The following is a 15,814-nucleotide window of genomic DNA, read 5'->3' as shown; positions in this document are numbered from 1 at the left end:
CAGTACCCATCCAGGCGGGGGTGCCTTTCATGACCCCAGCCTAACCGTGACCCCCATTATTCTAAAAGAACCCACTATCCACCCTGACCTTATCCTTCCCCCACTGTGTTTTCACATATCTTCAGGCACACTGCTCACCTGCGACATTTCATACGGGATTGTACCGCTCTCTCTCCTGCCGGTCGGCGGACCCCCTCGGCCCGCTCGACACCCTACCCTAATCCTCCCTCCCCCCTCCTCCCCCCCCAAACCTGGAACGGCAAACCTCTGTGTGCTCCGAAGCTTCCCTCTCCTCTTTCATGGAGGCCCGGAACCTGCCGGCAAGGCTCCCCTTCTCTCTCCTTTCTCCTGCAACGGCCGCACTCGGGGGCTCAACTGCGCGGGAAAGCTCCCGGCAACCGAGGGTCTCGCCCCCGGAGCGCAGGACCACAAGGAAGTAATCAGGTTTTAAAGGAGATGAACCACTTTTCAGACCCAGAGATGATGCTGTGGGAGGGAACTGCCTCGTTGCAATAGCTGATAACTGGGACCAACCTTCCCCTTGGGACCAGTCTTGCTTGGGGAGCACAGGGTTGAACTGGGAAAGCTGGGGATGTTTGCTTTTTAAGAAGTACATAATAAGGTCATCCACCAAAAATTGAGGATCCCTCCTCAAAAAAAATATCATGGATTTTTGCTTTGATTTGGACAAAGTAGAAAAGGGCAGAGCTTTCCAAAGTAATGCTTTGGCAAGGAAGGATGCAAAGGTCACATTTGCTGTGGAAGATCTCACTTGCATCAAGGATGGGGAGGAAGCCCCATAGGTGGCTGCAGAGGTGGCATCATCCCACATGTCTCCTGGCAAGGGATCAACTCTGTAAATGGGGCAGGTTAGTACAATTTAAGGGGATGCTCTGTAGGACTCCGATGCAAAGGCTACCAACCAGAACCCAAGCGATGTTGACAGAGATGGAGACCTCCCACTGATGCTGGGAGGAGAGGGATGGTCAAGGAGCCACAGAGGGATAACCCAACACTTTTTGGACAGCCTCCACAGAGCCAAGGATGTGTCAGATGGAAGAGCCCAGGAAGTCGAGCGTGATTTGATCACATAATTAAAGTGGTTAGGCTTCAGTCATTGAGATCACATGGGTGACCTTCACTCTGGTATTTCTCCATTACCTATTGGACTTCTCAATATTAATACTAATCTCCAGTACAAGGATTCATCCTTATCAACATCTGACTGGCAAGTTGAGCCCATGTGAATCATATATATTTACATTTAGTATATAAAACTGACTTTTTGGGGCTGGAACTATGAGTTTCCTATACGTAGGCCACCAGAAAGCCATCTTCACCTGAAGTCCCATTGGGGAATCCAAAATTAAAGGTGTTTGAGAACCACCTCCAGAGTGTCCAACAATGCCGACAACAACATATTTAATGCTTTTTTCATTTTAGTGACAACCACTCTTCCCAGTTTACAAAATTCATAGAGAAGTTTATCTGGCTAAGCAGACCTGGGGCACATCAATACTGAAGATCTGCTGGATTTCTCTGGTATGACATCACTTGGGAAGCATCACAAGGACTATTTGTTTAAGAAGATAAATAGTGAGTACAGGTGTCACTCATTCACTTACCAAGGTGTGGAAGCACAAGTATCTCCTGTGCCCTTTGTGAATCCATCCTTGGGATTTTTTAAAGGCTGCTTAAACATTGCAGCAAACATTAAGCATCTCTCAACAAATCTATCCCTGCAGGTTGGCTCCAACTACCCAGAGCCTACACGGGGCACTCTGTACCACAACAACTTTGTTTATGTACAGATACAAGCTGGGAAAATTGCAAATTAGGAATCAAATCCTCCCCCAGTGAGTTGAATGGTCAGGTGCTACTAGTTGTAATGGGAACTTGCTTCTGCTTCATGACCACCAGGACCCAACCCCAGTCCATGGGATATTTAAATTAAGACCATATTTCCTGACCTCAACTCCTCTATGGGCTTGTTGCTCAAGTTGACCCCTCGATTGTGTCTCAGTCTGATGAGACTGGAATGTTTGCTAAAGAGGATGAGTTTTGAAATAGACCGAACTCCTCTCTCTCAGCAATTGTAAATTCAAAATTAAGGGGTTTCAATCGAGGAAGTGTGGAAAAAATAAAAGAAATAACAACCCTTTATTAAAAGATATATGTATGTTGGCAAAAAACAGTAACAGAACACAAAAAACCTAGACAGTAGTCCTAGAAAAACAAAAAGTCTGAAGGAATATTTCTCTGTCCTTTAGCGCAGTCCTAATCATTGCCTGCAGGGGGCGGTGTTGGATTGCTAGAGGTGTTGGGCCTGCAGTACTCTGTTGTTGCCGGCAGGGGGCGCTGTTGGATCGATGAAGGTGTAGGACCTGCAGTTCTTGGTCGGGGTCGGCAGGGGGCGCTGTTGGATCGATGAAGGTGTAGGACCTGCAGTTCTTGGTCGTGGTCGGCAGAGGGCGCTGTTGGGCTCCGGCGGTCACCACGCGGGGAGAGGGGTCCGGAGGGAGAAGTCCTGGCCAGCGGGAGGAGCCAAGGAGGAAACGGGGGCCCTTCCCTCAGTGGGAGGAAAAAAAAAAAGGAAGGGAAACAGTCCACTCCCACGGGACTCACCGCTGTCTCAGGTGACAGCGTCTCAAAAACTCCCCCCTTCTCTCCCGCAGGCACGCAAACTCTCCAATGAAACACAGCAGATCCGGGGAGCGAGATAGCCAGGCAAGTTGGAACCAGCAGTCCGAGCTGACCAGGATGAGAAACCAAGAAACCAGACCCCCCCAGTTCCTCTTCCCAAAATGCCTGCACGCAGCCCCCCGATTCCCTCCGAGAAACAGGCCGCTCCCCCCAGCCTCTGATGGCCCATTAGCCAGGAATTCGGCTAGATCTTTTGTAACGCTAATCGGCTCCCTTCCCCCTTTTCTACTCAAAGTCCGTCTTTCCTACAGTGTGTGTGGGGGGGTGGTAGGGGAAAGACAAATTTTCCTGACTTCCTAACCTATAACAGATTGGCACATGATGATCAAAAATCATAGTATCATTAAGACTGGAAAAGACCTCTGATAGGAGAAATAGAAACTTTGCCCAAATAAGGAACAATATAATATTAGAGAAGTCCTAGAGAATTAGATAAGGGATTAAGCTCAAACAAACACAATATAAACTAAACTCTATGTATACAAATAAGATAAAGAACAAACATTACAGTTTTTGGTGGTGAAACACTATGATGCTGTGCCTGCTCAAGAACTGAGGTCAAGATGACAAAGAAGACCCGGAAGGACCAGAAAAGGACTTCCAATAAGGGTGTGACTATGTAAAGCAAACTAATCAATATGTATTAAGTACGTGAGACTATCTAATGAATATGTTAACATCATGTGTGATAAAAACCCTGTCTATCTGTCATTTGGCACATTTAATTAGAGGAGTTATCCTCTGAATGTCCAGAGCTGAATAAAGAATGCCCTTTTTAACACCTACAAATTGGTGTTGAGGAGTTCGTTTCTGCTGCTTTTCGGTATCACCTCTAAGATCATCAAGTCCAACCATCCACCTAGCACCACCACCATGTTCACCATTAAACCATACCCTCAAGTGCCATATCCACACATTTTTTGAACACTTCCAGGAATGGTGACTCCACCACTGCCCTGGACAGCCTGTGGGTTGATTTAGAAATGGAGTCTGCTGTGCACTGTCATTCATCACTGCTTTCCAAAGCTGTAAGTCTTTCCTGTTCATATGCACAACCAAAGTAGGCACAGGTCCCCCCATATGCACACACACCCTGCCATCCTACCCTACACACTAAGAGACCGTGTACACAAATGCACCCTCCTCTACCTGCCCTTTGCAGGTGACAGAAACTGTAATTGCTGTGATTAAACTTCACCAGTCCATTTCATCCCTGTGAAACCCAGCTTTGCTTCTGATTTCAGCAGAAGTGGGATTGATGTCCCTATCAGGGGAGAAGTTGGAAGTGCTAGTGAGACCTCTCCCCAAAGCCTGAGGAAAGCCCTGCATCTTGTACCCCTGGGGCCTCATGGATGCTCTGGTTTCCATGAGGACCTGAACAGTGTTCTCCATCATCCCCAAAAGCAGTCCAAATCAGGTGCAGAGAGCCAGTAGCCTGAAAAAAAAGGGGTCTCACACCCAGTGTGAGATGCTACAGATGCCTCCTTGGGGTTCAGGGCAGGGGTGTCTTGTGTCCAGAGGCTACAGAGGCGTCAAAGGAGCTATGCTTCATCCCACCAGCTCCATCCTCACATCCTTATTTCAACAGTAACTTGGCCACATCTGCCTCTATTTTTCTCAGCAAATCCCTGAAAGCTAGATGGCTCCATAACAGTAAGAGATAAAGTATTGGTCACTTAAAATGCATGATAAGAATGTAAAATAAAAGGTACCTGGTGAGGCTGGATGTAGCCACAACCATGATGTGAGGTGCCCTGTCTCAAGACATGGAGAACCATCTGTCCCACTAGTGCCAGCATCCCACTGGAAGGGGTCCTCTCCCCACTTTCCCCTTTCCATGGGTTAGGAGGTGAGGCATCATCCTTGGAGTGGGATGCTTGTTCTCCAGTGGTGATACAGGAGCATCCAACCCTGATGCACAAGGACACTGTCATAGGTTTACTTGTTCTAAACAAACCAAGGGGGGATTTTCTTTTCTTTCCCCTGCATCACTGTAAAAGAAAGATGCTGAACAAGGGAGAGGGAGGGTGTTTACCTAGGGTGATTGACACACACAAAGGAACTAGCTAGCAGATCCACATTCCAGGTTGATAGCCCTCAGAAGACTGGGCAGAGGGGGTGGGGGGTGGTGATGTGATGAGGTTTTTTTCCTCTCCTTGGGAAATGGCAGGCACTTCACTTTTGCCCTGACTCAGGGAGGGGGTGTGTGTGGAAAGGCTCCAAGTTTGTTTTCGACCAGGTCATCTGGCTGCTTCTGGCCCTGGTTCGCCTCTGCCTCTGTGCCCTATTCTGCACTCAGCCCAGACTTGCTCAGATTTCATTGGAGAGGCTTCTGTGAAGGAACCTTTGGGGGAGTCCCGGTTGGAACCAACCGCCAACTCCAACAGCGTGAGTTTGCAGGAAGAACCCCTTTCCCCCCTTTTCCCCTTCCCCTTCTTGGTGGGGGGGAGATCTGCATTTTCGGTTTCTCCTGCCCACTGGGGCCCCCACGCAGCAACAGTCAGAGCCCAACAGTGCCCCCTGCCGGCCACCACAGAGCAACTGCAGGTTCTGCTCCTCTGGTGATCCAACAGCACCCCCTCCTGATCATGGTTACAATTGTGCCAAAAGGTGGAAAGTACTGAACTGTTTCCTTTTTGAAGGGGACTTTTGGGTACAGGATTATTGTTTAGTTGTTTTTGTGTTCTTTTGTTGTTCTGTCAATACACATATATCCTTTAATAAAGGGCTGTTGTTTTTCTTTCTCCATACTTCCTCAATTGGAGCTTCTTAATTTCAGATTTACAATTGCTTAAAGGGAGGAGCTTGGTCTTCCTCATAACTCATCCTGCTTAGCAAAACACTTCAGTCTCATTAAACTGAGACACATCGGGAGGTGCCCAGGGTGCTGGGAGGTGTTGGTGAGGAGCACAGTCCTTGGGGTGGCTGCTTCTAACCTTGCTGTGATAGAGAAGTCAAGACACCTCCCTACCTCACTGCTGTTGCCTGGAAAACAGCCTAAACATCCTTAGCAAACCACTTTGCAACTCACTATCCCCCTTTTCCTCTCCTGTGCCTACTGCAGAAGGCAGGTGGAGGGGCTCAGGAGACACAGCATACAGATGAGCACACCGGGATGACACAGTGATTTCTGAAATGAGATGCACCCAGATACTCTAATGCCTCTGGAAAAAACCTGGAGTATATTAGGATCAGAACAAACTGCAAAGACTGAAGATGCTACTTGAGAAATATTAGTTATAGCTGTGTACATGTATTTGTCTTATGAGTTTTCTCTAGGGGGAGATGACAAAGCAACTGGGAAAAGAGGGGAAAAATACTCTCCTTGTTTAGCACAAAAATATAGGTAGCAATCATGAAGCAAAAACTGATTCATCCAATACTTTATTAACTAGAGTTGGGGTATGCAAGTGACAGGTTCTGCAGCCAGCTTTTCATGCTACATGTTATTAAAGGTTCTTTTTCTGGCTCCAAAAGGCAGTGGATGGCAAATCAAAGGTCAGACATTTCAAGGAGTAAATTGGTTTAATGTGACCGCAGATAGCCCCACAAAAACTTAATAAATATGCAGAGAAATGTAAGGAGAGAAAATTGTGAACGAGAGAGACAATTACTTTGAAACCAGGTATCCTGGGATGGTTTACTTTGGCTGAACACCAGGCGTCCACTGAGGCCACGCAGATCTCCCTCTCCCAGAGGGAAAAGGGGAGATGAAAAAAAACCATAAAAACCTGGGATTTACCAAGAAAGGCAGTTTTATATTTACACAGAGAAGAAAAAAAAGGAACTATAAGCACTACACACACAGGGAAAATTAACAGTAAAGACTACTTCCCCACAAAAGGCGTTTTCTGAAGAAGAAGAAGTAGCCTGTCCACCACCACCCAGCTGCCCGGAAGAGAAGAGCAAAACTGTTACCTCCTCCCTCTCTTATATCTGAGCTGACGTAACATGGTATGGAATACCATGTTACTGGTAAAATATACATCAGGTGACCTATCCTAGTTCCATTTCCCTCCCATAGAGGATTACAAACCCACTACAATCTCCACCCCTTATTCCATACCATTTTACGTCACAACCATATCCCGCACTTGTATTCTACGGTTGTCTTATCGTTGAGCACCAACATCAGCTTATTTCGGGTCTTCCTCGTCTGGTGACTCATGTCCTGCAACATACAACTCAGAATACAAATTAATTTTTCCCCAAGGTTAAATCTCCTTGAGGCACACACTGGATTTCTCCGTCTTCTCTCATTATCCACCAGGTATATCCTGGTCCTTGAGCAAAAACAATCCCACAAATGGATTTGCCTTTGCTCGAGGGAGGGTTAACCCAAACTGCTTTACCTAGTAGACCTCTCAAGTGAATTACTGGGACTTTGTCTCCATCCACAGTGTGAAGGGACTCTGATCGGGCAGGGTTGGAGCCTCTAGTGTTGACTAACCAAGTAGCCTTTGCTAGGTGCTGATCCCAATTTTTGAAAGTTCCCCCACCCAACACCTTCAAAGTAGTTTTCAGCAATCCGTTACTCCACTCAACTTTTCCAGCGGCTGGTGCATGATATGGGATGTGATATACCCATTCAATGCCATGTTCCCTTGCCCAAGTAGCAACTAAACTGTTTTTGAAATGAGTCCCATTGTCTGACTCAATGCAGTCTGGGGTGCCATGTTGCCAAAGTACTTGCTTTTCAAGACCCAGAATGGTATTTCGGGTAGTTGCATGAGGCACCGGATAAGTCTTCAACCATCCAATGGTTGCTTCCACCATGGTGAGCACATAGCACTTAACTTGATGGGTCTGTGGCAGTGTGATATAGTCAACCTGCCAAGCCTCCCCATATCTATACTTATCCCAGTGTCCACCATACCATAGGGGTTTCACTATTTTCCTTGTTTAATGACAGTGCATGTCTCACAATCATGGATAACCTGGGAAATAGTGTCCATGGTTAGATCTACCCATCAGTCTCATGCCCATCTATAGGTGGCATCTCAGTCCTGATGACCTGAAGCATCATGTGCCCATCGAGCTAGGCACAACTCTCCCTTATGCTGCCAATCTAGATATACCTGTGACACTTTAACTTGTGCAACTTGGTCTGCTTGTTTGTTGTTCCTCATTAGCTTGATTTTTGGGTACATGGGCATCTACATGGCGGACTCTCACAGTCAACTTCTCAACCCGTGGCAATGTCTTCTCATAAATCAGCAGCCCGGATAGGTTTTCCTCTATGTTTCCAATTGATCTTCTTCCACAGATCCAGCTACCCCCACAGAGCACTGGCTATCATTCATGAGTCGGTGTAGAGGTAAAGCCTTGGCCATTTCTCTCGTTCGGCAATGTCCAGGGACAATTGAACGGCTTTGAGTTCTGTGAATTGACTCAATTCACCTTCTCCTTCATTAGCTTCTGCCACTTGTCAGGTGGGACTCCAGATAGCTGCTTTCCATTTCCAATTCTTCCCTACAATACGACAAGAACCATCAGTGAAAAGGGCATAACGTGTTTCTTCTTCAGGTAACTGATTGTATGGTGGAGTTTCCTCAGCCCGATCCACTTGTTCTTCTTCTTCCTCATCTGCCAGACTGAAGTTTCCACCTTCAGACTAATTTGTGATGATTTCTAGGATTCCAGGGCAATTCGAGTTTCTGATTCGGGCGCGCTGCGTAATCAAAACAATCCACTTACTCCATGTAGCATCAGTGACGTGATGTGTAGAGGGCACCTTTCCCTTGAACATCCAGTTCAACACGGGTAGTCGGGGTGCCAGAAAAAGTTGTGCTTCTGTCCCAATCACCTCTGAGGTTACTTGTATTCCTTCATAAGCGGCTAGGATTTCCTTCTCCATGGGGGTGTAGTTGGTTTCAGATCCGCTGTCGCTTTGGCTCCGGAAACCAAGTGGTCGGCCTCGGGTCTCACCAGGCACCTTTTGCCAGAGGTTCCAGGAGGGACCATTATCCCTGGCTGCAGAATAAAGCACGTTTTTCACGTTTGGTTCTGTCCTGACTGGTCCAAGAGCCACGGCATGTGCAATCTCCTGCTTAATCTGTCTAAAGGCTTGCTGTTGTTCAGGACCCCATTGGAAATCATTCTTCTTACGGGTCACAAAGTAAAGAGGGTTCACGATTTGGCTGTACTCAGGGATATGCATCCTCCAAAAACCTATGGCTCCTAGGAAAGCTTGTGTTTCCTTCTTGTTAGTCGGTGGATCCCTCACTATGATCTTGTTGATGACTTCTGTAGGAATTTGACGGCATCCATCTTACCATTTCACCCCCCTGCTCTTTGGCAGGTCCCTTGACCTTACTCTTTTTGATGGCAAAACCAGTTTTGAGGAGAATCTGGATAATTTCCTTTCCTTTTTCAAAAAATTCCTCTACTGTGTTGCCCCATACAATAATGTCATCAATGTATTTTATGTGTTCTGGAGCCTTACCCTTCTCTAGTGTTGCCTGAATCCGTCCATGGCAGATGGTGGGACTGTGTTTCCACCACTGGGGCAGTTGATTCCAGGTGTATTGCACGCCCCTCCACGTGAAAGAGAACTGCAGCCTGCACTCTGCTGCTAAGGGGATGGAGAAGAACACATTTGTAATGTCAATAAGTGGTGTACCACCTCTCTGCCTTGGACTCCAGTTCTTACTGGAGCTCCAACATGTCTGACACAGCGGCACTCAATGGCAGGGTAACTTCATTCAAGCCACGATAGTCCACAGTCAGTCTCCATCCTCCACCAGGTTTATGTACAGGCCAGATGGGGCTATTGAAGGGTGAGTGAATCTTACTGACCACCCCTTGGCTCTCCAGCTCTCGGATCATCTTATGGATGGAGATCACAGCATCTTGGTTCGTTCAGTGTTGTTGTCTATGTACTGTTGTAGCGACCATCGGCACTTGTTGATCCTTGACTTGCAGCAATCCCACAATGGAAGGATCTTCTGAGAGGCCAGGCAGAGTAGATAATTGTCTAAATTTCTCTGTAGCCACTGTGGTTACACCAAAAGCCCATCGATACCCCTTTGGATCTTTGAAGTATCCTCTCCTGAGGTAATCAGTGCCAAGGATGCAAGGGTCCTCTGGGCCAGTCACAATGGGGTACTTTTCCCATTTGTCCCCCATTAAACTCACTTCAACCTCTAGCACTGATAATTCTTGACATCCTCCTGTCACTCCAGAAACCTAGATGGGCTCTGTACTTTTATGGTTTGATGGGATTAAAGTGCACTGTGCGCCAGTGTCTACTAAAGCTTTATATCTCTGTTGATCTGATGTGCCAGGCCATCGAATCCACACAGTCCAGTAAACCCTATCGTCCCTTTCCTTCTCCTGGCCGAAGGCAGGTCCCCTCTATTGTTCTTGATCAGAGTATTCACTGATCTTTGAATTGCCCAATCAGAGGTCCCGTCATCAGGATCACAGAAATTGATCTCGCTCTTTCTGTGTCTCAAAGGTCGCTGATCTCTTTCCGGGGCCTCTGCATCAACTATGTGGACGGCCTTCTTACTAGGTTTCTTCCCTCTCAATTCTCATACCCAGGCTTCAAGTTTATAAGTAGGATCACCATCCCACTTCTTCATGTCTTCCCCTTGGTCATGCAAAAAGAACCATAGCTCAACATGTGGCCTGCTCTTGGGGATTCCTTTCCTTCTGAGTGGGACAGAAGGAGACCGAGATCGATCTCTTGGGCTGTCTCTGTGGCGATTCTCACATTCGGGGCACTTGTAAGACCTCTCCATCCTCTCCCCAGTATGGGTGTGCCGGTGGTAGAGATGGGAGCTGTCTCTGAAATCTAACTTGCTGGTCCGTGGGAGTGAGGAGACTTCCATACCTTCTTCTATACTCCGTATCCAGGCACACATCGTGTCCACAGTTGGTTCATCCATCCTTGGATGGTATATTGTTAACAAGCAGTTAACATATGATGCAGGGGCACCTTGAATTACTTTTCTCCACATGGGTAGCATGCAAGGAACAAACTCTGGATTTATGAAGTTGTTATTGCCTGGATCACTGTAAATGATTTCCAGTATGGCCAATTCCCACAGGTACTGGACACCTTCCTCTGCAGTAGTCCACCTTCTTGGGGAACTCATTAGACCTTCCTTGAACGGATACCTTTCTCTCACACCGAAGAGGAGCCGGAACCAAAGACTGCGAATAAATCTCTCCCTTCCAATTTCCTGTTCAGTTTCATGATCTCTGGCAATAGATCCTAGTTGCTGTGCTTCATGACCTTCTAACAGGTGACTTCTAGCCCCATTATCCCAGCATCAGAGCAACCAGGTAAGAATTCGTTCACCAGACTGGCGGCTGTAATTTCTCTGCAAGTCCCGAAGTTCTGATGGGCTCAGGGATGGGGTAACTTTGCTTTCCTGTCTAATTTCCTCTCTGTTTCTCTCATGTGGAATTGCTTCTGCTTCCCCTAGTGAATTACTAGCTATTTGTCCTACCTCCCCTTCTTCTCTTGGAGGCACAGGCGGGGTAGATCCTTCTCCTCTTCCTCCCTTACTAATCGTGGACGTAGGCCTGTAGGTCCTGTAGATCTCCTTATCCATGTCTTCCTTTTCACTACAGGGGCAATAATGACTTCAGATGTCATAGTTTGGGTCCCTGTCTCAGTCATAGTCTTTTTAGAGTATTGAACTGCAGTTTGATAAGCACAGGTCAGGCCCCAGTACAGGTCAAGAAGTTGCTGGTTTTGATCGGGGTAGGCAAGGCATCCTTCCATTAAATGATGTGTCAGTTTGTTGGGGTTGAATACTTGTTCTGGTGTGAAGTCCCAGGCAATGGGGGGTGTTAAACGCCCTAAGAACCTGCCTAAATTCATCCACATGCCCTGCCACCCAGGAACTGGGCCCTTTAAAGCACATCCCAGTAAATTCTCTTTCAAAGCTGGTTTTGTCCTACAACAAGGCAACAAAGACAATACTACATTCCCCAATCTCCACAATGTTCCCATCGTGTTGGTTATAAACAGCACCACAACCAGGCAACTTAAGTAAGGATTAGTAAAAATTGCTGGCGCCTTCATTAAAAGGCCCTCTATGTCAAAATTAAGAAGGGAAAGAAAATTGATTTTATCCCCCTGGAGGTCCTTTAGGGGATAAGTTCCACATACCAGAAAGACTGTTAGTAAAAGTAAGGTTACAGAGACTGAAACTGGGTGAGTAGCCATGTTTATGTTATTAGGTTCCCAAGTTAGCAAAACAAAAAGATAAGTAAGGCAATGTTTATATAAACAACTTTTCCTGGCAGTGTTCCTGGGTTTCAGCACCAGATATCCTGGGATAGTTTACTCTGTCTGAATGCCATGCGTCCACCGAGGCTGTGCAGATCTCTCCCCCCGAGGGAAAAGGGGAGACGAAAAAACCATAAAAACCCGGGATTTACCAAGAAAGGTAGTTTTATATTTACACAGAGAAGAAAAAAAAGGAACTATAAGCACTACACACACAGTAAAGACTACTTCCCCACGAAAGGCGTTTTCCAAAGAAGAAGAAGCAGCCTGTCCACCACCGCCCAGCTGCCCGGAAGAGAAGAGCAAAACTGTTACCTCCTCCCTCTCTTATATCTGAGCTGACGTAACATGGCATGGAATACCTTACTGGTAAAATATACATCAGGTGACCTATCCTAGTTCCGTTTCCCTCCCAGGGAGGGTTACAAACCCACTACACCAGGATAAGAGCAGCAGAGGTTCAAATAATCAATGGGTTTCTTCTCACTGTCTCAGGATTTAGTATTCAGAGCAGGATCCCAGCTGTTGGTGGGATATACTGGGGCAAGCACTGATACCCAATGCCAAAACCCTAAGCCACAGCCAGGATGGTGGTGTGAACCACCATGGCTTTCCAGGTACACCAGAAAGCCACCTGTGACCTATAGCAAAGGATGTATAGAAGCACCACGGGATTTTGTGGTGGTCGGTGAAGAAATTATCTGAACACTTTCCTATGAGAACAGGTTGAGAGAGTTAGGGTTGTTCAACCTGGAGAAGAAAAGGCTCTGGGGACACCTTAGAGCACCTTCCAGTACCTAAAGGGGTTGCAAGAGAGATGGAGAGGGACTTTGGACAAGGGCATGGAGTGACAGGACTAGGGGGAATGGCTTCAAACTGACAGACAGCAGGTTTAGATTAGATATTAGGAGGAGAAATTTTTGACTCTGAGGGTGGTGAGGCACTGGCACAGGTTGCCCAGAGAAGCTGTAGATGCCCCATCCCTGTCAGTGTTCAAGGCCAGGTTGGAAGGGGTTTGGAGAAACCTGTTCTAATGGAAGGTGTCCCTGCCCATAGCAGGGGATTTGATCTAGATGATCTTTATGGTCCCTTCTGACTGAAACCATTCTAGGATTCTATTCTATGAATCTCACTGGGAGCCCTCAGTGTGACTGAGTGGACTCATGGTGACACTGGGACACCAGCAGATGATGACTCACAGCCCAAACCCCAGCATCCAGAGGTAAAAATGAACACAGAAAGGTTTAATTGTAAGAATTGATGTTGTTAGCCCATCTACTTGTTTTTCACTTGATCTTGTGACTTTTTCTGAAGCATACCTCACTTATTGACCTCCAAACACTTGCAAGACAGGATATTTTTGCTAAAAAGTCACACCTTCACTCATTTTAATTAAAGATGAGAAAACACCCACTCCAGTTCTCTAATCTGGAAAGGGATTTCCTGCACGAAAACAGAGTGCAATATTCCTAGTGTGGCTGGAAACAGGAACAGAGGAAACAAATTATGAAATAAAATGCCTGGTTCCCCTTAGAGATATGGGCATAACCTTTTTGTTTTCCCTTTGCAGGTCACCTTCCCCAGATGAGTCATCATGCTCTGGAATGATTTATCATGGTCCCACCAGATAGTCCACAAAACACAATCTGTCTGCAATTTAGCAAAGTCAAGCCTTGCCTGCTCATCCTCATGGGGACTTTCTGCAAACATGAAATAGTTGAGACCCAAGGGCTAAATTGCTCCATTGAATCATAGAATTGTTAGGTTGAAAAAGACCTCTAAGATCATTGAGTCTAACTGCTAATGCAGCACTGCCAAGCCCATCACTAAACCATGTCCCCAAGTGCCACATCCACATGTCCTTTAAATCCCTCCAGGGATGAGGACTCCACCACTGCCCTGGAAAGCTTGTTCCAATGCTTGACAACCCTTTCAGTGAAGAAATTTCTCCTCATATCCAATCTAAACCTCCCCTGGTGTAACTTGAGGCCATTTACTCTTGTCCTGTCACTTCTTACTTGGGAGAAGAGACTGACCCCCTGTAGTGGTTTGGATCTTGTTTTCCCCCAGAGGCTAAGAAAAGTGGTAACCCCCAAGGGGTGGAAACCCCTGGAAGTTTTGAAGTCCTGTCCAATGGGCGCTCCTGCAGAAATGTAAACATACCACAAGCTGACCGGAAGAGAGGAGTTGTAGTTTGGGTAGTAGGTGAGGTGGCCATGTTGTAGAACCACGAGGAAGGGGTCCGGAGCCCCTCGGGGCCTCTGGGGCCTCCCAGCCCCGGGTTGGGGGAGCTGCAGGGACCTGGAACAGCATAAAGCTGGGCTAGGTGCCTGTAGTTATGCCGGGAGATGTTTTCTCCATCGTGGGCAGCGGCCGGAGAAAGCAGCAGCAGGCACTGACCAGAGAAACGGTGGCAGAGAGCCAGAAGAGATAAGACGGAGCAACAGAGACATGCAGCACCAGAGAAAGAACTCCTGGAAGGAGAGCCGAGGAAAAGAGAGCCCGCAGCAGAGTTACAGAGTTCTGGGGGTAAGAACCAGACCCCCCGAAACTCCTTTGATCCCTCTGAGAAAGGAGGGACATGGACTCCTATTTTGGAGAGCAGTTTTGGACATGCAGCACCAGAGAGAGAGAGAGAGAGAGAGAACTGAGAAGCTCAGAGCGTCCTGGGAAGTTGGACCGGGACGGCCAGAGGAATGCAGAGGGGGTGACCTTGGCTCCCCCCTCGCACTGTTGCCAAGGTGGCAACCTGAGGCAGGGCACAGAGGCCCTGCAAGGAGCTTGAATCTCCTGGAGATACCAGACCGTCACGAAGACCCCCTGTGCTTCGTGATATGACCGTGGTGATAGCGACCTTTGTCTGGGGTGAACGCAGCCCACGGAAGACCCCTTTACCTGCGTCAAGGGGCCGAGAGGAACTTGGATTTCCCCTCGTGAGTTCTGGCAGAAAGCCAGCCACAGCTGCTGCATACATGAGATGAGGAGAAACCTGCTGCCTTGGAAGATACTCCTGCTGTTCAGGGACTGGAAGGGATCCGTCCTTCTTTCCCTCCTGGACTTTTATTTGGAGGGGAGAAGAGATCTGATCCATTGTAAATACTATATGTCATGGTAGAGATAGTTGTGATTTTGTGTATAATGTATTAGGATATTTATTTGTACCCATTCTGAGTCTGGTGTGTTTTGTCTGGAAAAACCCATCTCACATTGGGTTGAGATGTGGGAGGGGGAATGGAGCTAGGGAATTGGATTTTGGGGCTATTTCAAACCATGACACCCCCACCTGGCTACAACCTCCTTTCAGGTAGTGTTACGGAGTGATGAAGTTCCCCCTGAACCTCCTTTTCTCAAGGCTAAACACCCCCAGCTCCCTCAGCTTCTCCTCATCAGACTTGTGCTCTAGATCCTCCATCATCTCCATTGCCCCTCTTTGGACATGCTCCAGAACCATCAGCTATGTTGTCCCATAGGCTGGACCACCATGGATGAATGAGATCCATCTGCCCACCATGTTCCCTATTGGTGGCTGTATCCCTCTTCCCAGGATGAAGTTGCACCCAGGCCACCTCCCTGGTGAGGAAACTTCATGAGAAGCCTTGGGGATGGGGCAGAGAGGGACAACTGGTGCCACCTGTGTCCTGCTGGTCCTGGGACACTTCAAGGAGAACCCACACTTCAAGGACAACCACACAATCATGGGTCACCCAGAAGGAGAACCAGTGGGGCATGGACCTCTGCACTTGTAAGCCATGCAGGCAGCTCTTGCCCTGAGTTATCTGTGCATATATTGCTCTGTTGTAAATCAGGAACCCTGACAGTGTAATTTGTATCTGGATAACCTGAAGCAATTACAAAATCAGCCCA

This window comes from Corapipo altera, unplaced genomic scaffold, assembly GCF_003945725.1.
Source record: "Corapipo altera isolate COAL_440 unplaced genomic scaffold, ASM394572v1 60818, whole genome shotgun sequence".
Taxonomy (NCBI): Eukaryota; Metazoa; Chordata; class Aves; order Passeriformes; family Pipridae; genus Corapipo; species Corapipo altera.
Note: the sequence above shows the minus strand (reverse complement) of the source record.